Below are 27,749 nucleotides of genomic sequence, written 5' to 3' on the forward strand. Positions count from 1 at the left end.
CTAACCGTTGATACCTGTCATAGAGTAAAAGGCAATCCACTACTAGGTCAATCAGTTAAGGACTTACACCACTCTAAAGAACCACTTACTACAAATAAGTTTTAAAAGTTTATTATAAAGCCAAAGTTAACTGGAGATACAAACATCTCAAAATAAGGTTCAAAAGATATACTGGTATCAATACAAACATAAATTTTCTAAATGCTCTTAGTCGGCAAAAGAATATCACCAAAACCAATTCAAAAATCATCAGAGTTGCAAGAATAGACACAAGCTGTAACTTGTGAGTCATTTACAGAAAGGAAGAAAATCTAGATTAGACTGTCCCTACACTAGACTAAGTGACATCCCTACTTAGTAAAATCTTAACCTAAAAAGGTGTCAGCCGTGGTGACTTCCAAAGAAGATCACTCACTTCCCTTAGTCTTCGTTGTGAATCGGTGTCTCGCAGTTACCCTATCTGCCTACCCATCCGCTCTCTTAGGTTCCTCAGACCATCTGCCCTAACTCCACCCAGGGATGCTGTCCCTAATACAAAAATCACATTTACAATAGAAACGCCCTTTAGAGACGCCCCTCACGTGGTGTCGGTTCTGGCATTTTCCATGCTGATACTCCTCTGGGCCCATCGTTAGCGTTGACCTTGCTTCTCAGGCTCTTCTCCGGGAGGACGGTGCCCCTCAAGGAAATTCCTGAAGCCTCCTCCAGGCCTGTGCCTGACTCCCTGAACAAAACTCTATTCATCACTCTCTTGATTGGAACCTCCTCGCACCTGCAAACAGACACTTGTACAGTGGGCCCCAAATTCCGGCCTCCACCGTATCTTCTAAGTCGTAAACCTTCGGGCAGGCTCCGCAATTTATGCTTAACATGACATTCCTCTAACTAACACATGCAGATCAAAAGAAATGACCTTATCTATTCAGGCCTATTAGAATTACATGAAACAGGCCTGTGCACGCTGTAAACCTTTAATTTCTTAGTCTAAACAGTATTCTAACTTATTACACACAATGGTTATATGAAACACTTCTATAAAACATATATTTCAGTTCTATGATCAATAGTACTTTGAACTACAACAACATTAAAAACCATATCATGTGAGAGTGTAACAGCACCTTTCATTCTCTGTGAACTGCCATGTGGCCTACACATTTCTACGTTTAGCAGTATTACATTCTCCTCTACATCAGCCACATAACATGGGATTTCAACATCATTCTAACATCTCTACACACTTCTACATTAGCTTTTCACACTGATATATGCATTATATTTTAATTAAACACTCTTATGTATTTTCTCTCTATAAATTCGACACTCTTATGTAATCTTTACTAAACTGATGCAACGTGCTTGTAAATATGGTGCACTTCTAATTTTTCTCAATTTGCGCTCTCTCAATGACAATCGACTTTATATGGTGTTGGTTCGTCATACCTGATGCCTCTAATGGGCCCTGTGGGTGCATGTCGAATGTTGCTTCTGGAACTTTTGGGTGGCCATTTTGTCTTCACATTGTGAGCACTTGTTTTTCCCTTTCCATACCATTATGAAAGGGTTCTGCTTTCCACAGCCCTTACATGTCTGTACAATGGCAGGACATTTGTTTTCACGTGGAAATGAAAATCCACATCTAAAATATAACTTCTTTTCATGTTTAGACATCACCATGTGTCCTTCAGTCTTTTGCTTTGACTTGGTTTCACACTCATGACTGATTCATTCTGGGCACCTCCAGCCTCCATATAAACAGCTTGTCGATAAGCACGCTCTTCAGATCTAGCAGACATCAACACTCATTCCAGACTCAATGTTTCTTTCAGCACTCGCTGTCTGAATGAGTTGGACAAGCATTCATCAACGAACCTAAGACAAATGGCCTCTTCATCATGAAATTCATTGAACTTACAGTGTTTGATGAGTTTATCCAGTATCTCTACAAATGTATTCATGGTTTCACCACCTTTCTGTTGTTCTTAATTGAAGATATATCTTTCATAATCAACATTTGGCACTGGATTAAAGTTGAGATTCAACATTTATTTAATCTGATGGTATATGAGTTTTTTGGCAGTTTGTGCATTTTTTATGACTTCCTTTCATGCCATCAACAGCACGATTTTTGAGGTATTTGATAATCTTTTTGTTATCTGTCCCCTAAAGTGCATCAATGAAATCTTCAAATGTCTCCATCCACGTAGTCCATTGGTCACCAATATTTAGCTTTTTGATGGTATCGGACGATGATGGTGGTTTCAAGAAAGCAGCAGCTTTGTAGAGGAGTGTGGAACTTACTGAGGCGGGACGTGGAAGTCTTTTGGCCACTGCTTCTAGCTCATTCTCTCTGAAACCCTGTGACATACTGGCTGCTGGATCATTCTTGATAATAACAGGGAACATGTTTTTTTTCTTGGTCTCCATCAGAACAACAGCCTGCCACTATTCTGAACTCCTTACTGACTTTAACTCTTCAAAGACCTGTTAAGTTATTCTGAGCCCCATTCTGTGGCATTGGTGGCTCACCTCTTCAGGTATCTACGGCTCCATAAGCACAACCCCAAGCACTTCTCATTGGGCTGCTGTGCCAAATACTGCAGTGTGAAGACTTTCTTTAATTACTTCTGGTAAGCAGGCAACTGTTTCATGAATCTAGTTAGCTTTGTCTCTGACGTCACTATGTACTAGCTTACCCCTGGTTAATCTCTGCATTACAGCACTTATAATTGCAACGTTATGTTGCGCTTGACTGTCTCTTTGTATTTTTTCACATCAGGTTGCTCTCTGCTTGGCAGCGCTAGTGATCGCAGCTTCATCTCTCTGTACTTTGTATAGCTCTATGTTGCGTGGTAGTGCTGTACCTTTATGTTTGGCTGGCCCAACAGGTTTTCGACCTATGATGTGTAGATTTTCTGCAATTTCTATCCTTTCAACTGCTTTGCCATGGCTAAAACTGTTCTGACTCCACATGCATTCATCGTTGATTCTGTACTTCGACGACTGCACATGTGGCATGCACGAGCAGTTTGCTTGGACCACAGCGAACTCTCTAAGAGCGCACTGTCAATCTTTGGGTTACTGCTCCCCTATCTCATCACCATTTGTAGTGTCTTCCCAGTCAACATTGAGCTTAGTGATACATGTCTTTATTTGCCTGCGTGTAACTGTGAATCAAACATTCTAAAGTAGCAATACACTCTATTCATTACGCAATAGATCTACAGAGTTCATCAGGAGCTAAAGGGTTCAGTCATTTTTAAGTTACAAGACACAACACCAAAGACAACCTAGCTGTCCCAGACCACTCTGTCTAATGTTAAAGTTCATGTCACCTGAATCGACTCTGGAAGCCTCAGAATCCAATGCCATAATATTATGAGAGAATCTTTGAATGTATTCTTTAGTAAAATGTTTTTGACTGTTCCTTATTGCTGCCTATTTAGTGCACCTTGTATTCGTGTAGTAATGTGTCAAATCCTTTGTCTAAAGTCCTATAAAAATAAATGCATTTGCCACGATGACACAACTCCTATTCTCCCACTCTTAGAGGGCAATTCTATGCTTGATTTTCCATTTGTGCTTATGATCTGTATTCTTGCTGCTTAGCTGATCAATAATATTTCAAGCAATTTGCCTAATAATCTTCTACATAAATCCTTGAAACTTGTACCTGTGTCTTTCATTCATTTTGAGAATGTCACAGTCCTAGTTCATTACACAGCCTTACAAAAGGCAAAGGCGGGTCCAATTGGGAATTACCAAAGTCCCTATAGGGAGCACATCGCTCCCAGTCCCAAATTTTAGCACCCAGAGGGTAAGTCAAAATGATATAGATTTGTGCGCTGATAGATCTGGTAGAAGAGCTCTTGCTTCTGAATGGATCCGATCAGCGTCAAACAAACCTATTTTGCTATAGAATCAATTACTGTACCTTTATGGTTCCGGCAGTTTTTCCCCTTATCCAAATTGACCCTGCCCTCATCTGATCCTGGTTGCTGAGGATGAGGCAGGGGTAACCTAGGCCACTGGAATTATGTGATTCTGTGGCTGCTGTGAATTTTGCATGATTATAGATTTGCTGCATTTGCCACATAATCCATCATTTGCAGCATAAGCTACAGATTTTAACAAAAAAACACTTGTTTCTAGCTCAAATAGATCAACAGTTACAAACATTATGGCGGCTCAGGCTCCTGTGCACTGGAAGGCTTTTTGCAAAGGTTGATTGGTCATCTTTCAGTTGCTAATTGTTGTATTTGGGTGTTAAATTGGAATTAATTATGGTGAACTCTTTCCTCTGACACTGTACCAGGTGTAAAAATGTCAAACGAATTAATTAATACTACCACAAAACGTGCTGCAATATGCTGTATAATTAATCTTTTCTTGCTGCATAATTTTGTCAATCTTGGTTGCATAATTGGATCTTCCTCTGCCGCATAATTTCAGTGTCACTGGCGATAACAAAGAGAAGAAAGACGTGAGTATCAATAGGGACCTATGAGCATGCTATGTGTGAATAAGAAGTGAGCCTTAAGGCAGAACATGTTGAGAATTGTATTAGGTGTATTGTGGTGGAATGTAGTTGATGGACTTTGAAATTAATTACTCTGTGAAACTAGTTCTTGGACTTGAAGGGATGACAGTTATTGTAGTTTTGGTTATATATATATATCATTTTTATTTAGTACATCTATACGCATAAAGTTGAAGTGAGGTACCTCAGTTAGATTTTGTTGAACTGTCTGTTAAGGCGAGGTGTACTCTGAGGCGCTATCAGTTTCACCAAGATAGGGATGTAACATTTCAATTGAGCAAGTGCATTAATCGAGCTCAGTGGCAGTTCATTCCTAGGTGCACGTGAGTGTGCCCACTAAGTACAGCAACTCCCACACGTCGAGAGTCTGCTGCTGTGTGAAAGTAAGTAGTCTTCTTGGTACTGTAGAGGTTTCTGATTAGGGGAAGTAAACAGAGCGTTAATTTTGGTGAAAGGAGGTCAGGAGAGCTTGGTCCTAGTCAAGTGTTTACATCATTTGGTTCCCCGCAGGGATTGGCTAGCAAATGCTAAAGCTGCTCTACGATAGGGTGACTCCTGACTGAGACACACTGGTACTGGTCGGCCCGACCGTGAGCACGGTTGTGAAGGAAAAGTGAAAACATCTGGTAAGGAGTGACTGAAAACACTGTCAGAATGGTAAATCCATTTTCAGAAAGAGAAAGAGATCTAAGGAAGAAAAACTACTGACAGAAGGTACTTCAGCTAAGGATATGGTGGCAGAGAATACACATGTGCATTTGGCTTAGCCAATGGCACGGATATATGTCTGAGGATGGGGAATCACCATTCCCATTGAGCGGAACCTTTTACATTCTCAGAATTAAAAATTAAAGACGGAGAATGTATGACATGAGACCTCAGCCTAGACCCACACAGCTTGAGGTCCTGAAGCCTTAGGAATAAGTTGCAAATCGGAAGAAAAGAAAGAAAGAAGTTTGCATGAAAAATCAGTCATAAGCTTATTTATGAATGAATGCTCAGGGAGAGGAGAGGCAAATGAAATGGAGGAAGTAAGTAATTGAGACAATTGTAGCTGACCCGCTAATAGTAGGCAAGGAGATTGAAAGGAAAAAATCTATTGAGAAAATGAAATCCTAGGAGGAGCCAGAAATAGAGAGCAAGGATGAAGATGCCTTTATGGATGACCTCCTTAGATTAAGACTGCCCCCATATAATGCAGCAAACTCACCAAGTGCTACAGCACAAGCGTATAAAACCAATACAAACACTGTCGCCACCTCTGTAGTTAGCATGCCTCCAAGTTACTCAGACATCAATGATCCACCTCCTGCTCAGACCTCAACCCCTGTAGCAACAGGTATTTCAAACTCAACTCAGGCCCAAATGTTTCCTGTATTGTGACTACTGTCAACATGTCCCAAAGTTAAACCTTTCTTAGTGTCTCTCAGGACATTACAGTGGTGTCCAGCGTTATAGCGTCCGGCCTACCTCAGGGGGAGGTCTAGACAAACCCTATGGCGGAAGGTCCCATAGCCACTGTGACTCTACGATTCAACCCACATAGTAAGGAAAAGACCCCACAAAGAAAATAGTCCCCCTACTGAAGGCAATTTGAGGAAATTGTTAAGGGTAATGGAGAGATGGACTTCCAGGGCACTATGATGAGATCCCTGTGACTAACTCAAGCTCTACTTATCAAAGCATTCATGATTTATGAGAGGGTCTTTGTTGATGCACTAAATGAAAGGATAACGCTAAACAGTGAGAAGGGGAGCAATAAAGTTAACTCAGAGCATGTTATTAGAAAAGGGAAAGGAATTTTGAAGGAGACGCTCCAAAGATTAATTATTGATGTTGCCAAGAAGGGAACTTTTTGATTGATAAGGAAATGGGAGGGGAATGGGACCTTCAAGATAGGGGTTTGAAGTGAGTGTGAGCATAGTTATAGAGTGAATGTTAGAACCTATGCCGAATTAGAGGTATCAAGGGTATCTGCTATATATGTTGTAAATCAGCTTGTTTCCAGTTAGCGCATTTTCGGATAGGTAGTTGTTATGCAGCTTTAGTCTTTTCCAGAATCACACTCAAATGAGCTAGATTCTCTCCTTGACCTTTACATAAAACAGAGTAAGCAAGACTTTAAGCAGATCCTTAGTGATATCTTTGGAGTATTCATACACTCAGTAGGATCTGCTTTTAATGACGTTAAGATTAGAAAACGGTCAACTTGAGAGGATAGACTTGCCACTAATACTGCAGGTGCTTGTCATTAATAAGGAATTGCTTGCTATGAGGTTTATGATCACGCAGAATCGCCTTGGTATACATTTGCTGCTTGCGAAGGAAGGCGGAGTCTGTAGGGAAATCCATGCAAGGGAATGTTGAGCATACTTTCCAAAAATAGGTAACCAACTTAATAGCTGTATCACTAACATTACAAATATCGTGCATAATTAAACTGGACGAACATTTGCTAAGATGGGCAAATGGTTAGGGAATGTCGGTGGAGGAATACTGAAATTGATATTAACTCCTCTCGTGATTACACTAATTGGTGTTGCAAGTGTACTCTTTTTCTTAAACTCTGTGAGGTAATTTCATCAAGCAATGGGGTGAATTGTGGGTTTAAGAAGCTGTCAACAATGATAGGAAGAAAAAAGAAGAGAACTGAAGTAAAAGTTGAAAAGATGCAAAGTATACTCTATGGTACTTCGAAAGATTTGTGAAAATCAAAAGAAAAGGACCCATATCTGATTAAAGGTGTGTTGTAGTAAAGATGTAGATGTGATGATTTAGAAATCATCAGAGGACGGTTCTGAACATTATTTATCTTTTGTAAGGTTTTAATGTGTTTGAAATCGAGCTGGTGCTAAAATAACCGAAAGTGTACTGTCTTCTGTTATAAAGTGATATCGCACTACACCAAATGAACATTGTATTTACCGTTATCTCTGCTGTAACTGAAAGTCGAGAGCTTTTCTAGTCTTTGGGATTAAGATATACCTAACCAAGGACAACCTGGATGTTCCAGACAACTCTGTATACATTACAGTTTCTGTAACCTGAATTGACTCTGGAAACATCGGACATCGGAAATCAATTACATAGTATTATGAGAGAATATTAGACTGTATTCAGTACTAAAATGTTTCTTGTTGCCTGTTTCCAGTTGGTGCATATCCTGAGAACCGTGTGGTAATGTGTGAAATTCTTTGTCTAAAGTCCTCTAAATAGACTTGCATTTTTCATGTTGACAAAACATTCATGTTCCTACTCTTAGTGGGCAAATCTATGGTGGATTCTCTATTGAACTTTACTGAGCCCTTTGTGCTTATGATCTGTATTCTTGCTGCTAACCTGATTGCTGATATTTCTTGCAATTTGCCTAATAATAATCTTCTACCGAAAGCCATGAAACTTTGAGCTGTATCTGTCATTCTTACTGCGAATGTCACAGTCCTATTAATTACTGAGTCTTACAAAAGATAGATACGGGTCCAGTAGAGGAGCATCAAAGCATACATGCCAATATAGGGAGTAAACTGTTCTTGGTTGAGCCTTGGTAAGTCAAGGTGACGCAGATTTGCGTGCTGACACAGAAACAGGTATGTTAAGGGCACAGGTATTGAAATACCAAACATGCCAATTGACCCGATCCAGGCGAGAGACTACTGATTTTTCAAGCCAAAAATTGCTTTATTTTAGCTGTCTTCCGCCTTAAATTGCATTTTCTACAATAGAAGTCAATGGTGAATGTTCGTTCTCCCGATTTTTTATTTTAAATCTACCACGTCTCTTTCATCAAATGTTGGCATGTATGAAATACACACATGAACATCTGTTGGTACACATTTTATTTATTTATTTAATGCATTTTTATAAAGCGCTGAGTTTACCCGAAGGTGTCAGAGCACTGTACAATAGAATCAGTTACGTTACATGAGAGAACTGTTGCAGGAATAGAACAAACAAAAATAGCATGCCATAGAATCGGAGCGACGCAGGCAAAAGGCACACAATCTCAAGCACAGCATGAACAGACTGTACAAGCAAAACTAAGAATAAATATGATAAATTATACAATGACTAAAGAACTTCCTGGCGAACAATAGCAGGCCATAGAATCAAAACAACGCAGGCAAAAGGAACACAATATCAAACACAGCAAGCACAGGATGTACAAACAAAAATAAAAATATTTGTGACAAATTTACAATGACTAAAGAACTTCCTGGTGGGGTCTGAGAAGGAGGAAATTGGTTCTGAATGTGTCTTTGGAATAAAAGAGATTCTAACTCTCAGTGCCTCTCATTGTGAAATAAAATCATAGAATGATAGCACTGATAAATCGTAAAATCACAACAAAAATCTTAAAGGAAATAAAACATATTCAACTGATTGTTAAAAATGTATTATAAAATAAACAATACATGTTCTAAGTTGTAAATGAAAAGCTTAGAAACTCAATTCAATGACGCGATTTGATGTATATACATTGATATTGATGGAGAAGGTCATATCCTTTCAATTTTGGCCGTTTCTTATTGAAGCATTAACACATTTTTCAATTGCAAGATGGCCACTACAGGTTTATATATTTTGACAATGCTGTGGCTGCTCTGCAAAAATTGTCCTCTTTCTTTGTCGTTCCTCGCCGACCCATCATGAGACGGTCACTTGATGCAATACCGAAGGCGTGGCGGAGAAGGACTTTCTCCTCCGTGACGTTTTGGTTGGCATGGAAACGAGCCGCTAGCGTCCACCTGGAGTGCGGGATCAAAACAAACATGGCGGAGAAAGGCAAGAGCGCAGAGGCAGGTGGGTGACAATATGCATGTCTCCGCCGCTGCTCAGGCAAGTCAGTGCGCCCACAACGAACCTTTACAGTATTCAGGTGCAGCAAGCCCTATCCCTTTGCTGTTCATATAAGGCGTTATGTCGTTAACCCGTTTTGCAGGCGTGTTTTGTTTACACCTGCTGTTCTCTGAGAGGTCTTTGAGCTGCTCACAGCCAAGCTATCGGGCGAGATAATGAGAATCACTGCTGTGGCTACGTACAGGACCTGCTTACAAACAGTGGAGCAGGTCAGCTAGCCTCGGCCAATGCAGGAAAAATAAACACAAAAATTCCCTTTTAATGGGTGACTTTACTGAATTTACTTATTAGCGACTTATTAGCTACTTATGTTGAAAATAGTGATAGAAGTTGACTTGGACCGTCCTCGAGCATCCCCGCTCAAATGTAACCCGTGTGAAATGCATTTATCTTTCTTGGGGTTGTAACATTTCCTTCTTGGATGTTTCTGGTCCCTGTTTTCTCACATACGTGAACTTACTGTGTACTGTTAAGGAGAAAAAAAGCAGGATAGATGCCCGCATTCGGCTGAAAACTCTCCTGTCCTGTTTCGTATCCACGCGTGACAAAAATATTTACATATTTTGTTTTTCTTAAGCGGTGGCCTAAAGGCAACACTGCCCATCAGTAAAAATTGCAACCTTTCAACCCTTTAATTCGCAAGTTCACGTTTTTCGTTGCTTTCTGGCACTTGTAGTCCTCCTCCTGATTGTCAATAGACAATATCTCAAAATACAAAAAAACAAGCATTTGCAGTGCAATAGGTCTCGCATTTACGCGAGTTTATGCTATTGGCATTGTTAATGACAATGCCTTTTATTTATGTTTTAACAACGAAAACAAAAGTAAAAGGCATTGTTATTTGCAATGTCAAAAGCTCAAACTTGTGTAAATGCGAGACCCATTTAATTGCAAATGCTTGTTAGATTAGTGAGTAGAAACGCTCCCTTTCGCCCTGCGCGGCAAATTAATGAAATAAGCAGGCGCAGCTGTGCTGCAAATAAAAAAAAATAGTGCTTACAGACTTATGAAGGGGACCGTGTAATGCCACAAGTAAAAGTTCCAGTCTACATGGGTAACAAATGAACACAGGTAACAAATGGCGACAGGGTGGTAACAAGGAGGGACTAACAAGCCTCATTATCAATCAGAAGCCAGCATTTACCGAGGTCAATGACACTAGCCAATCAAAAATATGGGCGGAGAGAAGGTGACGCTTCCACAACATACTCGACTACTGCATGCCTCGCAGAGCGAGCAGTGCAGGCGCGCTGCTGCTAGGCTCTACCTAAAAACTGAACTGGGTAATTAACTCTTGCATTTAGGTGAGAGTTATGTGAATTAGGCAAGTTTGTAAGCTTGAAAGCAGCAAACAAGTTGCACATGGCTGTAACAACAGTCAGGTTTGTTAGCTCCTTATTGATGGGGCAACTATAGTAGCTAGGATGGTGAGCTTGTCAAAGCAAAGAAAGGAGGCAATCGTGGGATCTCCTCATACAAAGTTATGAGGAGGTCCTTTCTACCTAAAAATAGCTAGGTCTTCTGAGTGGCTCTCGCACAGGAAGAAAAGTAAGACAAGTCCTCTAGCAACCAGATGTGCAAGCGTCTGACAGCACTTGTTGCATAGTTAACACAGTAGACGTTGTGCAGGCTGCATATAGCTGTGACATGTGTCATGTCTGTTTGCTGCTAGGGCAAGAAATAGGGTTTAGCATTGTTCCCGGGATATTCGCCGCAAAGCTCTTCAAAGCCTCGTCAGGGGTAGTATGCGCCATATAAATACCATTTACATTGACAATTACAGAGACATAAGCTTTTTTTCACCTAGGTCAAGAGGCAAGTCTTTGAGCATAGCCATGACAGCAGATATGATTTCAGGCTGCCCAGAGTTGCAGGAAGGTACATGAACTCGCAACTAGTGTAGCAGGGATACTGACAACCTCAGCCCATGCTGCAGTAGAGTACTTCTTCATCTCAACATGGACTTTCAATATATAAAACAAAGGAACTCTAGCAGGACAGATATGCCTGTGGTATGTTGTCAATAATAATACATGTACTCAACTACTGTTTTGATAAACTGATTATATTTCTTAAACACAGATAGCTCCTTTCCAACTCCCATATTAATTGTGTAGGTGTAAGAGTCAAGAAAATGCATCTCATCCAATGAGCATTTATTCTGCATTACGTTTAGTTACCGCATTTAAAATAGCCAATATGTTGCCACACTGTTCTCGTTATTATCACAGTTTGAAAGATAGGACGTCCAGTTTTTCATATTGAGCATATTCTGCCTATAGATAGTCCACAATGTAACAAATTGCCAGATTGTATGTGAGTGATTACCCCTCCACGGGCCAGATGTAGGTAAAGTACATTTACCGATTCTAGAATACCGAATTTTACCGATTCTGTATTCTAGAATCGGTAAATGCTATGTAGCTAAATATTTGGTAAGTATTACCGAATCGGTAAGATTCGGTATTTACAGAATCGGTATTTACCGATTCGTTAATTGCCATTCATTCCTAGGGGCCTCCAGGCCTATAGGAATGAATGGCAATTACCGAATCGGTAAATACCGATTCGGTAAAATGAGGAAAACATTCAAGGGTGCCAGGGTGTCACTTTGACACCCTGTTGCACCCCTGAATTGTGCTTGTGTGCACATGTGACACACATACATGCCCTAAGGGCATGCATGTCTGCCACATGGCATTGAATACAAAGCACAACATTGCTTTTTATAAGGTATTCTGTATTTACCACCAACTATTAGTTGGTGGTAAATAAAGAATCCTTAAATGTAAAAAGCACTCACTTGAGTGCTCTCTACATTTCAGATTCGATAATTTACCGATCCGGTAATTTACCGATTCCTTAAATTACCGATTTGGTAAATTACCGAATCTAAAATGTAGCCACCTACATCTGAAAAGCCTAATTCCGGTCGGTAACGGCCGAAATTCGGTAATTTCGGCCGTTATCGACCGGAATTAGGCTTCCTACATCTGGCTCCTGGTGTTTAAACAAGAAGATCAAATTAATAAATCCCCTAAATAAGGGACAAGATGAATACCTTTGGTGTGTATGTTACCCACCATGTGCATCAACAATCATGTGAAAACTCTTGGGGATAGAGAAAAATCAAATTACAGTCCCCTGAACGGAAAATGCTATCTCCAAATGCGGTATCTTAGATACTTTTGGAATTTGTGGCGGACAGTTATGTGCAGATAAGCATCCAGTGAATTGACTGAATAGTCAATACCTTCAACGGTCTTCTCTGAAGAAATGTAGGCACAACTTTGAGGTCCAGAATCAGCCTTAAATCTTCTAATTGCTTCTGCACCACACGCATTATAGACTAACAACCCATTACCTTTTCTGCATTCTCTACAGGGCTATTGCCAACTATAGCAGTTGTCCCTGCATCTCATGAAGAATCACATACTTTTTTAAGGGGTTCTTTAGACAATGTTTTACTGAAAAACTATCTTCTAGGGGTTCTAGAAACTCTAATCTGTACTTCTCTCTCACAATGTACAGAACCCAGATATCTGGAGCTGATAGTTCCCAAATTTTGTAACAGCACAAAAGCTAACCCTTGTACTGGCCAGGCAAAGTAATGACTTTGGTGCATGTATTTTAGAAATTGGGTTTCTGGGTGGAAGAGGAATGTACCCTATCCCAGCAAGACACAGTCCTAGTTAGAGTAAGTCAGATACACACCATAACTTAGCCTGTTCTCACCCTCTGGTAGCTTGGCACAGAGCAGTCAGGCTTAATGTAATAGGCAATGTGTAAAGTATTGGTCAACACTTTAAATAGTAACACAGTAAAAACACCACGAAAGACACCACAACAGTTTAAAAAATAGTTTATATATATATATGAACAAATAAATAACAAAATTCCAATAAGTATAAATGGAGTTATGAATTTTTAAAGAGTAAATTAAAATGTTGTGCTTAAAGCAGCAACTGGGGATATCTAGTTGCGCTAGACCGGGGCAAATCAGAAAGTTCGGGCCAACTGCAATGGAGCGTAGGTCAGATACAGGGACTAGCCTTAGCCCGCTGCAAAGTACCTTAGATGTGGGTCGACATAGTCGAGATACTGAAGCAAAGAGGCGATGTGTTGCAATTAAACCGCTGGATTGAAGGCGATGCATTGGCGCGGAGCAAAGTCAGAGATGCGTCAGAAACTGGAGACGGTGCACCGCATAGTCGGCAATGTGATATCCGCGGTCTGTGCAGCAGTGGCAATGCATCAAGAGAGAAGCGCCGGTTCCGATTGGCACAACCTCGTCAATGCGTGGGGTCTGGCATTGCAGCTCTTTATAGCCATTTCCAAGGACCCAGGACTGGATTGACACCACTTGGCTGGGCAAGAGTTACAGAAAGCAAAATCCAGGTTCTGTTGCAGGTTGAGAAGTCTTTGATGTCCCAGAGACTTAAAACAGGGACCAAGCCTGCATGCCTTTGAAGTCACTCTGAGTTCTAGTGAGATGGGTCCAGTCCTTCTTCAGCAGGGCAGAGGGTAGCAGGCAGCAGGGAAGCACAGCAGAAAAACAGTTTTTCCAGAGCAGCTGTCCAGCAGTTTGGCATTTCTTGTAGCACAACAGCAGTCCTTCCTCGCGGCAGAGTGCTTCACAGGTACAGTAGTGTACTGATTTAGTGGGGTCAGAGACCCAGTACTTTTACCCAGTGGTGCATTTGAAGTGGGGTTGACTTCAAAGAAGGGCGTTGATTTGATTGGAAATTTCTAGAGCGCAACAAATGCCCATGGGCATCAAGGCTCTGTAGTCTTATACCGCTGCTAGGCAGGAGCTGAAAACGGGAAAGAGATGAGAAAAGGTTCTCAGAATCTGCTATGTCTTACTATAGTGTGAAGAGCCAAGTTGTTAACGCCTTCCTAAAAGGAAGATGTGGCTTCATGGAGGTAAGATTGTGGAGTAGACTGTTCCACAGCCTTGCAGCTGTGACTGAATGGACTCTAACTGCCCCATTTCTTCCTGCAGACTCTGGCAATGATCAACTGATTGCAAGCTACAGAGCGTATATTTATGGCTAGTACATACCATTTGAATGTAGCTTTAATAAATGCTGGACTTGCCGAGTAGAGGGCTTTACGAATAACAGAGAGTGCCTTAAATGATATGCACTATTCCGCTGAGAGCCAGTGTAGATCACCAAGACCTTTTGATGCAGACTGCCCGTAGGTATATCCTGTGTGAGTCTAGCTGCTGCATTCTGCACCAATTGCAACTTTGCAATGTTCGTCTTGTTGGCCTGGATGTAGAGTGCATAACAATGATCTATCCTAGATGTAACCAGCGCAAGCACAACCCATTTCTGAACCGAATGGGTCATGTAGTGAAACATTTTCTGCAACATTTTGGTTGTCCAACAGCAAGTTGACACTGTGCAATTGTGCAATCAGTGTGTCATGAGCATATGACACAGCCTTCAATCGAAAAGAATGAATGACTTTGGCAAGAGGGGTAATGTACAGATTAAACAGTATCAGAAAAGCCCTGAGGGACCCCACAAGACAGTGAAAAACCTTCCAAATGGAACTGATTCAGAGCAACCCTCTGTGATCTACCCGAAAGAGAGGAGGACAACAAATTCAGAGCTTTGTCCTTGATACCCAGTGTCGTCAAGCACTGCATCAGCAGGGTGGGAGAGATGGTACTGAAAGCTGCGGAAAGACCTAACAATATCAGTGCTGCAGCCATCCCATCGTCAATCAAGCATCTGATGCTGTCATGCAGCTACCAAGGCAGTTTAAATCCTGGAGTTTCTATGAAAGCCATACTGCGAAGTATTCAGCAGATACTGTTCCTCTACATGCCTCATCAGAGCTTGATTGAGTTGGTTTTCCATGATCTTGGCTGAGACCGGAAGCAGCAAGATAGACGTGTAATACTTGAGGTCATTGGTATCAAGATTAGGCTTCTTAAGTAAGGAACACAAAGGTCCTCCCTCCCAGTTCTGGTTCCAGACTCACTCAAGGAGGTTACTCAGCCCTTTGTGTGGGGCCAGGACACGTCCTAGTCAGGTTTAAGTGTCAGCTCCCCCTGCCCGTCCTGCCCATGATGACCCCTCAGAATGAGGATGATCACTCAGTCACACCTAAGTTCCCGTTGTGTGTGGCTGTCTAGAGGGATGCATAAATATCCAGCTGTCACCCACCCCAAACGTGTATTGAAATCGGCTGTAAGCACACAGGGCTAAGAGCAGAAAAATGCAATCTTTTTAAGTGTCATTGTTAAAAGGATAATGATAAATTCGACTTTACCAGAAAAAAGGATTCATCATTACCATTCCAGTGATATGAAACATGACAGACCTACTCCTTCTCAATCAGAAATTACAGCTTATAAGTGCAATCAGAGATTTCCAATGTTAACCTATGAGAGGGGTCGGCCTCACAGTGATGAAAAACAAATGTGGGTGTTTTTCACTACCAAGACGTGCAAAACTTAAAAGTACATCTCCTATACTTCAGCCCTCAGGTCAATGCCCTGTGGAGTTTGCTGATGTCTTTAATGCTAAGCTTGGGAGCTACCTAGCACATGCTAACATGCTTGTTATACAGATATTGTTGAACCTAGCATTTTCTTGCCCAGCATATTAAGCCTAAAGAGGGCACACACGCAAGAGCATTCATAGGCTTCTGATATGGAGTCAGGCGTTAGGAGAGTACTCCTCCAACAAGAAAGTTCTATGGTGGTTATTGGCATAAAGATACAAAGACGGCACCAGAGGTGAGGACCTGTGTCCGAAAAAGGCACATTGCCTAACGTTAACATGATTAACAGTAAAGAGGTGTGGATACTTTGGTGCTGTTTTTTATATGAGGCAGCAACCAAAAGACGTGCTTCCAATGTGGGAAATGTATTTACTTTGAGAAGGTGTGTGGAATCACCCAAATGTGCAGCACAATGTCCAGGCAAGTAAGATGTTATCAAGGCCTCAGCCAATATCAACTTGCTTTGTTCAGGAGCTAGTAACTCAGAAGATAAGACTGCACATGACAATCAGTGAGATTTTAGTAGAAGGCAGTGCGATCAAATGGAACCATGACCTAGACTTACAACTCTTTTTTTTAACACTTTATTTATTGCTTTTGTTCTTTAAGAAACATGAACAGTACATTCTCTCATCACTCAAACACAAATTATCGGTACATTCTCAGAAATGACAATCAATTTGAAGAAACGACGTATGTAAGTCTGCAATAATACATGTCATACAATAAAACATGGAGGCAATCGTGAGTCTGGGGCTGGTCACACAAAGTCCATTCTGAAAGTGCAGTGATTATTTCTATTATATTGTGCACATGGTATCATTTTAACCAGCAGGACAAAGCTCCCGTAGACATAAGCAACGTGACCACATCAAACCCACCAGAAGGTACATTCGCTAAAACCATTGAGTATATCTTCTGACTGAGAGATTAACGAATGCAATCAAAAACTATGCACGCGTCCCTCCATCGTTGCCATCGGACTCTGCACTTTCTTGTCTTTCAGCACGCTCTGATAAATACACCTGTAACGGGCCCCAAATATCTTTGGGCCAACTACGAACAGGTTGTAATTCAGCATAGGCAGTATTCTGGTCTTGACAGTAAATAATGTCGTTTAGCCAATCCTTAAATTTTGGAGCTCTCCCCCTCCCCCACCGACATGCAACCCTTTGTTTCGCAAGCAATAAAGCAAGATCAAGGAACTTTCTGGTAGGCTTGGGTGTCCGCAAAGTGTAACCCAGGAGCATGATGAGTGGGTCCCTATCACTCTCCCCTTCCAGCATGATTTGCAGTGCAGCATGTACTTGAGTCCAATACTCTTATACCCCTGGACATTCCCATGCCAAGTGGATAAACCCCGCTCCCTCTGCATGACATCTTTCGCATCTATCATTATCTGTAAGTTGGAACTGTAACTTCCTGGCTGGCATGTAATAGAACCTCTGCAGGAATTTAAAATGAATAATTTTGAGTCCACAACTAGATGATATATTGGCAGTAATGCCACAACAGTAGTCCCACTGCTCTTCAGAAATATCACTACCTATATCCGCACTCCATAACCGGCAAGCATTATTCTCAACGCCATTGCGTTGCATTCTAATAGCATTGTACAGTCTGGAGACCAGATGACGACCATCCGACGTCGTCAGCATAGTGTGTAGCGGTAACACTATTTCCGGCTCATCCGGGTATTACAGCAATACTTCCTTCAGTGCTTGTCTTAATCGTACATATTAAAACATCTCTAAAGGTGTGGGGTGTATATCCTGGAACATCTTTTCCTGTGTGCGAAATTTCCCATTTAAAAACAAGTCTCCCCATGTAGTGATCTTAAGGCGTCTACACATTAATTGGAAGCCCGTTTCCTGTAAGAGTACCATCCGGGGATGATAGGCGAGTGGCATACGTGGAGAGTACAGCAGGGTGGTGTTTAAGACCCTCGCTATCCTCCTCCAGACGTCTATCGTGCAAGTCACCGTGGTGTACGGAGTCTCCAGAATTTCTACTGAGCCATGAATCAAGCCATTTAGTGGAAGAGGTCGTGCTATCCAATCCTCAACTGCTAACTGCGGCATAAACGGTGTTGGATTAATCCAATGATACGCGTATTGAGCTTGTGCACTCATGTAATATATCTAAAAATCTGGGACATCAAATCCACCCTTGCTATAAGGCTGTGTAATGATGGACCATTTCAACCGCGGCTGCCTGCCGCCCCAGAACAAGCGAAGGAGTTCCGATCTCAGTCTTTTAAAAAAATATGCACCTGGAAAATAAGGAATATTTTGAAAGAGATATAAAAACGTAGCAGTATCACCATTTTGATTAGGGATGCCCTACCCACCATAGACAGTGGCAGCGCCATCCAACGGGTAACGTTATCGGCCAATTTGGTAATAGCTGTGCCATAATTCAGTCTAAGTGTCTCTTCCCTATCCGTAGACAACATGATACCCAGGTAGCGAAGGTCTGACCCACACCACTCAAGTGGGTAATCCAGCGGAAATCGCGCAACTGCCGGTGTGAGTGGAAAGAACTGCGTTTTTGTCCAATTTATGTGTATACCGGAGAGGTGCCCAAACACCAGAAATTCGCGTAGTATAGGATTAAGATTAGTTTGAGGGTTCACGACATATAGGGTTATATCATCTGCATATAGCGACACTCAAATTTGTCGTTGAAAACATTTAAAGGCACTCGCTCCATGCAGTTGCCGAATGCGACATGCTAACGGCTCAATCGCTATAGCGAAGAGCAATGGGGATAGAGGGCATCCCTGTCTGGTGCCTCTTGTGATGGGCAGCTGAGTAAACAATCCTCCATTAACAATAACCTTTGCAACATGCTTAGTATAAAGCAATTTTATCCAAGCTACAAACATTTTAGGGAAACCCATTCTATTTAATATGGCGAAGAGGTAGTTCCATTCAACTGAGTCAAACGCTTTAGTAGCGTCAAGGAATATCGCAGCTACCGGGAGCTCTGGAGCTATAGTGTGAACTAGGGAGAAGAGAGTGCGTACATTATGATTAGTGGACCTACCAGGGACAAACCCGGCTTGGTCCGGTAACACAATCTTCTGCATAATGAGGGTCAGCCGAGTCGCGAGAACTTTGGCAAGTATTTTGGCATCACAATTAATGAGCGAGAGTGGTCGATAGGAATCGCACTCCGCAGGGTCCTTGTCTGATTTCAAAAGCGACGTTATCACCACCTCCCGCATTGATTAAGGCAACACACCGACCTCTAACGATTCTTCAAATACTTCCTTCAATACTGGCGCCATGATGTCTATATAGCATTTATAGAACTCGTCAGGTAAGCCGTTGAGTCCTGTCGCTTTACCATTGTTTAATAACATTATCGCATCCTTTATCTCATCCACTTCAAGTGGAGCACTAAGGAATGTTCTGTGGTGATCGCTCAACCAACATAGTGCTATATCATCTAGAAAATCCTCATATCTTACTTCTCCCATTTGGTTCGTGGTGTATAGTCGGCCATAGTGTGCCATAAAAAGTTCTTGTATCCCTTTAGTATCTCGACACCTGCCGCCGTCTGAAGTATTTATATCCAAAATGTGTGTATTACATCGTGGGTTCCTCGTGATTGTTGCTAATACCTTACCCGGCCTCCCCCCCTCGCAATACCTCTTTGCAGTCCAGTGTTTACCCCTAAAGTTTGCCTCCCTAGCCGCTTCTTCTTCATATTGTGACAGTTTGTCTCTAAATTCCCTATGTAACTTTGCATTGACGCCCTGCACCACCTGCATTTCCAAACCTCTCAAATCTAGCTCCAGCTTCCTGATAGTATCCTTTATGTCTCTCAATACCCCAAAACTCTTAGATATACAGTACCCTCTCACCGTGACTTTAAATGCCTCCCATATCATTTCCACACTATCTACAGAGCCATTGTTCCTGGGAAAGAAGGCCGCGATCTCCTCACCCAGCTCAGTTTTAAAAACCGTATCTAGCAGTGCCGTGGGTATAAGCCGCCATGGGGGACATGGTCTACCATATCCAGGTATACCAAGCTGTACCAACACCGGACAATGATCCGAGTATGTTCTAGCCAGATGTGCAACTTTCCCTAAATCCACACTCAGACCCCGGGACAATAGACAGTAGTCCAGGCGAGCCCATGTATTAGCATATGTCGTAAAATGTGTCCCTTCTTTTTGCATAGGGTGAGCAAAACGCCAGCTGTCTATCAGTCTACTCTCCTCTATAATTCCACTAAAAGCCTCCCTGGCCTGCTTGTTATACTGCCCACATCCATCCGATCTGTCCATACCTGATTTCAATGCTACATTGAAATCACCACCCCATATAATGTGCATAGATCCAATGCTGAGCACCCTGCCCCACAGTGTTGTGAAAAACTCAGGTGTATCTACATTTGGAGCGTAGCAATTCACAATCGCAACCGTGTCAGTGCCAAGTCTACCCCACAGCACCACATAGCGTCCATCAGGGTCCAGTATATCCCTAAGTACCTGAAAATGGACTGATTTATGAATCAACACCCCTGTTCCTCTGGCGTATGAAGAATATGAGGAGAATTTCCTAACCGAAGCCCATCTAGCTGCGAAAGTGTGGCTGGAGCGTGGGTGTAGGACACAGAGAGTCCGCCTCCCCCCGTTCAGATCAGAAGCCACGGAAGTCATCTGCGGCGTCCCTCAGGGCTCCTCGCTCAGCCCCACCCTCTTCAATGTCTACATGAGCCCCCTTGCGGCCATCGCACGCCAACACAACCTGAACATCATCTCCTACGCCGATGACACCCAGCTGATCCTCTCCCTGACCAACGACCCCGCCACCGCCAGAGCCAACCTACACGAAGGGATGAAAGACGTGGCCGAGTGGATGACGACCAGCCGCCTGAAACTGAACACAGACAAGACGGAAGTCCTCATCCTGGGCTCCTCACCCTCCGCATGGGATGACTCCTGGTGGCCCCCCGCCCTGGGCAACGCACCCAAACCGACAGACCACGCACGCAACCTGGGCTTCATCCTGGACTCCTCCCTCTCCATGACCAGACAAGTCAACGCCGTCTCCTCGTCCTGTTTCAACATCCTGCGCATGCTACGTAAGATCTTCCGGTGGATCCCCACCGAGACCAGGAAGACGGTCACCCAGGCCCTCGTCACCAGCCGTCTGGACTACGGCAACGCCCTCTACGCCGGAACCACCGCCAAGCTCCAGAAGAGACTCCAGCGTATCCAGAACGCCTCGGCGAGACTCATCCTCGACGTCCCCAGACGAAGCCACATCTCCAGACACCTGAGAGACCTGCACTGGCTCCCGATCAACAAAAGAATCACCTTCCGGCTCCTCACCCACGCACACAAAGCCCTACACAACCAAGGCCCGACTTACCTCAACAGCCGCCTCAACTTCTACGCTCCCAAACGCCATCTCCGCTCGACCAGTCACGCCCTCGCCGCCGTCCCCCGCATCCGAAGAGCGCCAACAGGAGGAAGGTCCTTCTCCCACCTGGCCGCCAAGACCTGGAACTCCCTCCCGACCGACCTACGCTTGACCCAAGACCACCTCTCCTTCAGGAAGAAGCTCAAGACCTGGCTGTTCGAGCAGTAGCGGACCCCCCAACCCCCCCCCCCCAGCGCCTTGAGACCCTCCGGGTGAGTAGTGCGCGGTATAAATGCCTATGATTGATTGATTGATTGTGTATATGTGTCTCTTGTAGCATAGCTATGTGCACTTTGTGCCTATCCAAGTATGCCAATACATTTCTGCACTTTCTAGCATTGTTTAAGCCCCGCACATTCCAGGACATCACTGAAACCCTCCCAGCTACATTATCATGCATCATTGTTGGTGTACACATTACAACTGAATCATTGCCTAAGACCAATCAAATACTCGTTCCTATTAACTCGTAGCTGTATGGAGATATGTACCCGCACCTGCATCCGCGCAACTTCTGAACAACATTTTCCCACCCCAACCCCCACTCACTGACAGAAGACAAAGATGTCAGATCGTCCCCCCTGTCCCCACCCCTTCCCCCAACATTCCTGAGTCATTCTCATTCAATGATAAACAAAGAACACAAATCTGTGGAGATCCACAATACTGCAAGCTCCTCCCCCCACCCCCTCCCACTTAGACAACTCCAACTTGCCAAGATACTGTACCCCCCCTCCCCACATACCCATACACAACGTTGTCATCATCCAGTCAATAGTTCGTAATAAGGGGGAACACCCGTTGGGGGACACTTCTAGCTGGCTACACAGCCACCCACCCTCCCCAAGCCCTACGACCCGGGGCACCTCCGGGCTGTGTCAGGGAGGGGAAGTGGGCCTGGATTACATTACCACCGGAACAGCCGGAATCTGCGAGATGGATGGACCTTACGTGTTCACAGCCCTTGGTAACATAGTAAAATCTCGTCCAGACAGCAGCACAAGGTCATTGTGGGGGCCTTCCCCGGCCCGAAAATGGAACCTCAAGATTCTTCGTCATTCTCAGGTGAGCGTGCCTGCCCCGCCGGGCCACAACCCGCCGGTCCACGTTGCGCCGTCTTCAGTGAACGCAGGTAATCTTCTGCCTGTTGCGGATTAGTAAAGAATTTTTGCTTCCCTTGATGGGTAACCCTGAGCTTGGCCGGATACATCAAAGCATAGTCTATCTGCGCAGTCCTGAGCTTCTTCTTCACCTCTAGGAATTTGCGTCTCTCTTCCTGGACCATCGGGGTGAAATCCGGATATATGGAAAAAGACACTCCATCATAAGTTAGGGTTTGTTTAGTACGGGCCGCTCGCAGTGCTACATCTCGATCCCTATAATTTAGTAAACGTGCGATGATTGGCCTCGGCGGCGTCCCAGGCTTCCGCACCGGACCGAGAGAACGGTGGGCCCGTTCCACAATAAATTGAGTGGAGAAGGCATCAGAACCAACCGCGGACAACAGCAATTTCTCAACATATTCTTCCATATGTCCGGTATTTGTGGACTCCGGCACCCCCGTTATGCGTATATTATTGCGTCTACTGCGGGCCTCCAAATCCTCGTTCTTCGCCGCTATGACCCGCAGTAGGTTCTCCATTCGCTGTAGCTGTGCCGTATGTCCCGCAGTGACGTCATCATTATCGGATATCCTCCGTTCCGTCTCTACAATGCGCTCTTCATGCTGGTCCATTTTGTGTACTATGGCGTCCATTCGGGACGACATTTTATCCACCTTGTCCACCACCGTGGCAAATCCTTGCCTAATTTCATGCAGGAGCTGCTGGTTAGTCATCTCCGTGGTGGATGGTCCACCTGTCGCCTGGTCAGCCGTCTGTGACTGTGCATTGTCCTTACTAGAGGTCGAGCCTTTTTTCGTATTATCAAATGTAAGTTTAGGTTGGCGAGAATCCGGGCGTCCCATGGTTGCGCACTCACAGGTGTTACGCAAGCCATTCACCACTTGTTCAGCTGCTAATGTCCGCCTTCTCACTGGTACTCCAGATCTTCTGATGGAGAGAGGGCAGTTCGTCACAGCCCACCCCCTGCGTTGCCCCAATGCCAGGGCCAAAGCCGGACACAGAATGGGAAAGAGGAAGAGAAAAAATAAACTTTCAATACCTGGCTCTCCTGATGTAAGCACCTCCTCGTGCAGCGTTGTGCTGTCGCATTCGTCTTGGCCAGTAAGTGTGCAGGTTTGCTAAGGGCAGCCTCTGCTGCAGTGTTCATGGGTATAGTGGTCAGTCCAGAATGCGACACTATCCAGTATCCGTGGCGAGGTTAAATCAACTCAGTCGTCAGCAAGACCCCATTGTGACCGAGCACTACGATACACTCTCCTCCGCCAGTCAGTGCAGCTCATCCAGCCCAGTGTGGACGCTTCTGTGCCGCCAAAGTGTAGCTCAATATAGCCAATACTTTTCGCGTGACACCGCAAATGAGTGGAGTTCAGGCCAGACACGTACAGATTCAAACTATGCCTGGAATCAACTCTCTGTCCAAGGCGCCACATCCACTAGTGATTGCCGCTCCCGTTAGGCTCCTCGTGCACACCTAAAGCCAACCAGCGACATACGTGGTCTAACCGGGATCTATGAAGCGTCCCTCACTGAGTCTCCATACCTTAGGACGGTAGCAAACGTTCCCACTCTATGTACGGCCGTCCGTCGCCGTGACAAATTAAAATGGCGCCTGCGGGTGAATCGCGTCCCTCTGAGCTAATATCCCCTCAGGCAGTTGATGCATCCGCTGCCGAGTGCATAACACCTCTCATCAGGAGGCAGGTACAGCGTCTATCTCTCTCCTCTGTTCCACGTTCTTGCCCGCCAATTCCGAATTCTTCTCTCGTCCTCAGTACGTCTGCTGGGTCGTGCGGCCTGCACTGCACGTGTGCAGCCACGGCGTTTTCCTAGCTGCAGTCCCCTGCACCAGCCACACTTCGACCTCCAGCTCCAGTCCCGGGCGAACTTCAAGGGCTCCGACACGGCAATTCCTGCAGTCCGATTTGCATGAAACTTACACCGAGGGTAGGATATAGTACGATGCACAATCGTACGCAGTCTTAGCCGACTCCGTTACCGGTTAATTAGGATAAATGCCGGACTATGTACCAGGCTACAGGAGCCTAACCCTTAGGCGGGCATTCTGCAGTGCGCCCTCTAGCGCCCCCAAAAGACGTACTCTTTGAAGAGATGTGACATACCCCATTCCTGAGTAGATTGATTAACTGATTACACCTAAATAAAGAACAATATGAATTTCATCTTATAGTATTGAAATGGTGTCATGTTAATATTCTTTCTTGTATATGCAAATTTGGACATCCAAAAGTCAGACACACTGTTGCACATAGGATGTAAGCTTTCTTCCCCTGCGCTTATCATGTGGGTGGTTTGGAGGGTATCATCCTTGTTAACTGCTGAACTTATTTTAGAGTAACATTATGTAGTGTGTTTCTAGCTTCTTCACTGGCATCTTGGACCACAGTAGGGCTCTTTTTACAGATGTCTTTCTTGAAAATGTTAATAATTATAGGACTGCTGCGGTAAGTTTTATTTTTGAGGTTGATTTTGTTATAGATTACTCAGATGTCGTTTGCAAAAGCTCATTTCTGCTTCTTCCCTATTTGTACATCTTGATTTCAAGTCTGGTGATGTAGTTGCTTCGTCTCTTGTGTTTTTTTTGACATTCTAAGTTTTTCAGGTAGGGGTTTGTCCTAGTTATTAGTGATTCATTTATATAGTTCAGCATTTCTTAATAATGTTTCTCACTGTGGCAGGGAATGCTTGTACCTCCTTAGGCAGGGCAAAATATGAAGTTGCTGTAGACGTCACTCATGTCTTTACTTGCTTCGTATGCTATGTCTGGATGCCCTGAGGATTTGGAAAAGAGGAGTTGAGCCCTGTCTTAGGGCTTTCTATTGCCAAGTAACTTACCCATTTTGATTGATTGATTGATTGATTTTAATTCTGAAAGGTAACTGCTGTTAGGAAAAAGAAATTGGCAGTTAAGTAGCTCTTTTCTGAAGGACCGTCAATGGCCATGTTGTCAGGAAGTTTAGTTGCTCCATGTAGAGAGAAAAACCAACTGCATTGTTTTGAATATTGAGAAGGGGTTAGCAACGAGCCATGTGCCTGCCCAAGCTGCAAGAGTTCGATCCCAGCCATTCAAATGTCTCCTGTTCAGGCCTTATCTAAAACAAACCAAGGGGAAGGTAAGGAAGGAGTGTTAAACCTTAATTGCCTCCTTTTGAATGCCAGGTCGATGGTAAAACACAGTATTGAATGTGCTTTGCTAATTCAGGATGAAAATATTAAAATTGCTTTTGTAACCGAATCATGGACTGATGCGGCCTCTGGCCCGGACTTAGTTAAGGCTACCCCACCAGGCTACCTCATCTATACGAGGGACAGACCTTTGAGAAAAGGGGGGGGACTGGCAGTAATATATATTAACTCCCTTAACCCCTTCAGCGCGGCGCAAATTTTCGCGCTGTGCTGAAGGTTCTAATGAGCCTATGGGCTCATGACGGAACGGTTCCGTCATGAGCACAGCTCAACCGACGCTCATGACGGAACCGTTCCGTCATGAGCATGGAAGGGGTTAATGTCTTCTTTCAACCCTTAATCGTGGAAGGGTGTGAAGCTCTAGCTTTCAATGTTACCCTTTTCAATCACCATTCTTTCAGAGGATGCTTAGTCTACAGACCTCCAGGTCCTAAAAATACCTTCCTTAGTTCTGTGGGAAGTATACTGGAGGAAGGTCTCTGCTCTAAGGCCTTTACGGTTTTGGGGGACCTTAATTTCTACTTGGAAAACCTCATGGATGCTGACACTAAAGCACTTATTGAATTGATGGATGGCGCTGACCTGAAACAATTGCTGAAGGGACCCACGCACAATGTAGGCCATACTTTAGATGGTATTTTCTCTAACCATCCAACCTTAGAGTTTACAAAAACAATACCGGTCATTTGGTCAGACCACATGGTAGTGTTATTCGCTATATCGGTGTTGAAGCCTCAAAGCGCAGGGTGTCCGTCCAAATCTGCCAGAACCTGCATGGCCTGGAATAAGATTGAGGGGCGAGCGCTTGAGGATCTCCTGCTTTCTTCTAAAGAGTCACTCCCATTAGAGGTTGAGGCGGCGACCCTTGCATATACAAGCTGGATTGAAAAGGCCTGTGCTACCCTCGCTCCACCTAAACTCCGCCTCCCGGCCAGAGCTCATCCCTCAGCCCCCTGGTTCTCTGAGGCACTTAGAAATCAAAAGCTAGGGTGTAAAAAACTGGAAAGGGTGTGGCGCAAAGACTACAAGGAAACTGACAAAAAGTTATTCAAAGAAAGCCTGCTATTATATAAAATAAATGGTGGGGATGGCAAAACAAGACTATTACACAAATCGCATAAACCTCGCCAAGAACTCAGCGAAGGAATTGTTTAAAACGGTTTCCGCTTTGGCTGCTCCTATACCTGCGGTTACACCCGCTAGCCCTGAACTATGTGAGGGACAAGCCAAATTCTTTTTAGGCAAAGTAGAGACAATTTTCAAAGCTTTCTCCGGCTTACATATACGGTTCTGCCCGGCAAACACAGCCGAGGTTACCGCAGGGGCAAAACTGGAGTGTTTTTCCCCGGTAAATGTTGAAGAAATTATGTGTTTGCTTCAAGTGGCAAGATCAGGCTCCCCATCAGATTCATGCCCAGTTGCTGTGATTAAACTGGCCCCAGGTCCGATAGTTACATCATTGGTAACCGTGTTTAATATTATGTTCTTGACAGGAGACTTTCCGCCCTGCTGGAAACATGCTTCAATTTTGCCCTTATTAAAAAAATCAAACTTGGATATCAGGGATCCAAATAACTATCGCCCCATAGCGAGGCTCCCTCTACCAGCCAAACTAATAGAAAAGGTGATGAATACCCAACTGAGCTCGTTTCTCATGGCCACTCAGGCACTGGATCCTTCCCAACACGGTTTTAGAGCCAGCCATAGCACCGAATCCGCCCTAATTAAAACAACGGAGGAGATCAGAGCGGTGACCGATGCGGGAGGCAGGGCTGCGCTGGTGTTGTTGGACCTCTGTGCGGCCTTCGACACGGTCCACCATGTGATTTTGCTGGACCGCTTGAAGGCATGTGGAGTACAAGGAAATGCGTTTAACATTCTCAAAGCATTCCTTTCCAGCAGAGTTCAGATTGTGGCTCTAGGCGAATTTGAATCAAAACCTTTCGCCTTACCCTGTGGGGTTCCTCAGGGCTCGTCCTTGAGCCCCACGCTATTTAATATATACGTCAGCTCACTGGCCCCAGTCATTCGGGCTTTTGCCTTTGATCTTACCTCCTACGC

This window comes from Lissotriton helveticus, chromosome 1_2 (genome assembly GCF_964261635.1).
Source record: "Lissotriton helveticus chromosome 1_2, aLisHel1.1, whole genome shotgun sequence".
NCBI classification, from domain to species: Eukaryota; Metazoa; Chordata; class Amphibia; order Caudata; family Salamandridae; genus Lissotriton; species Lissotriton helveticus.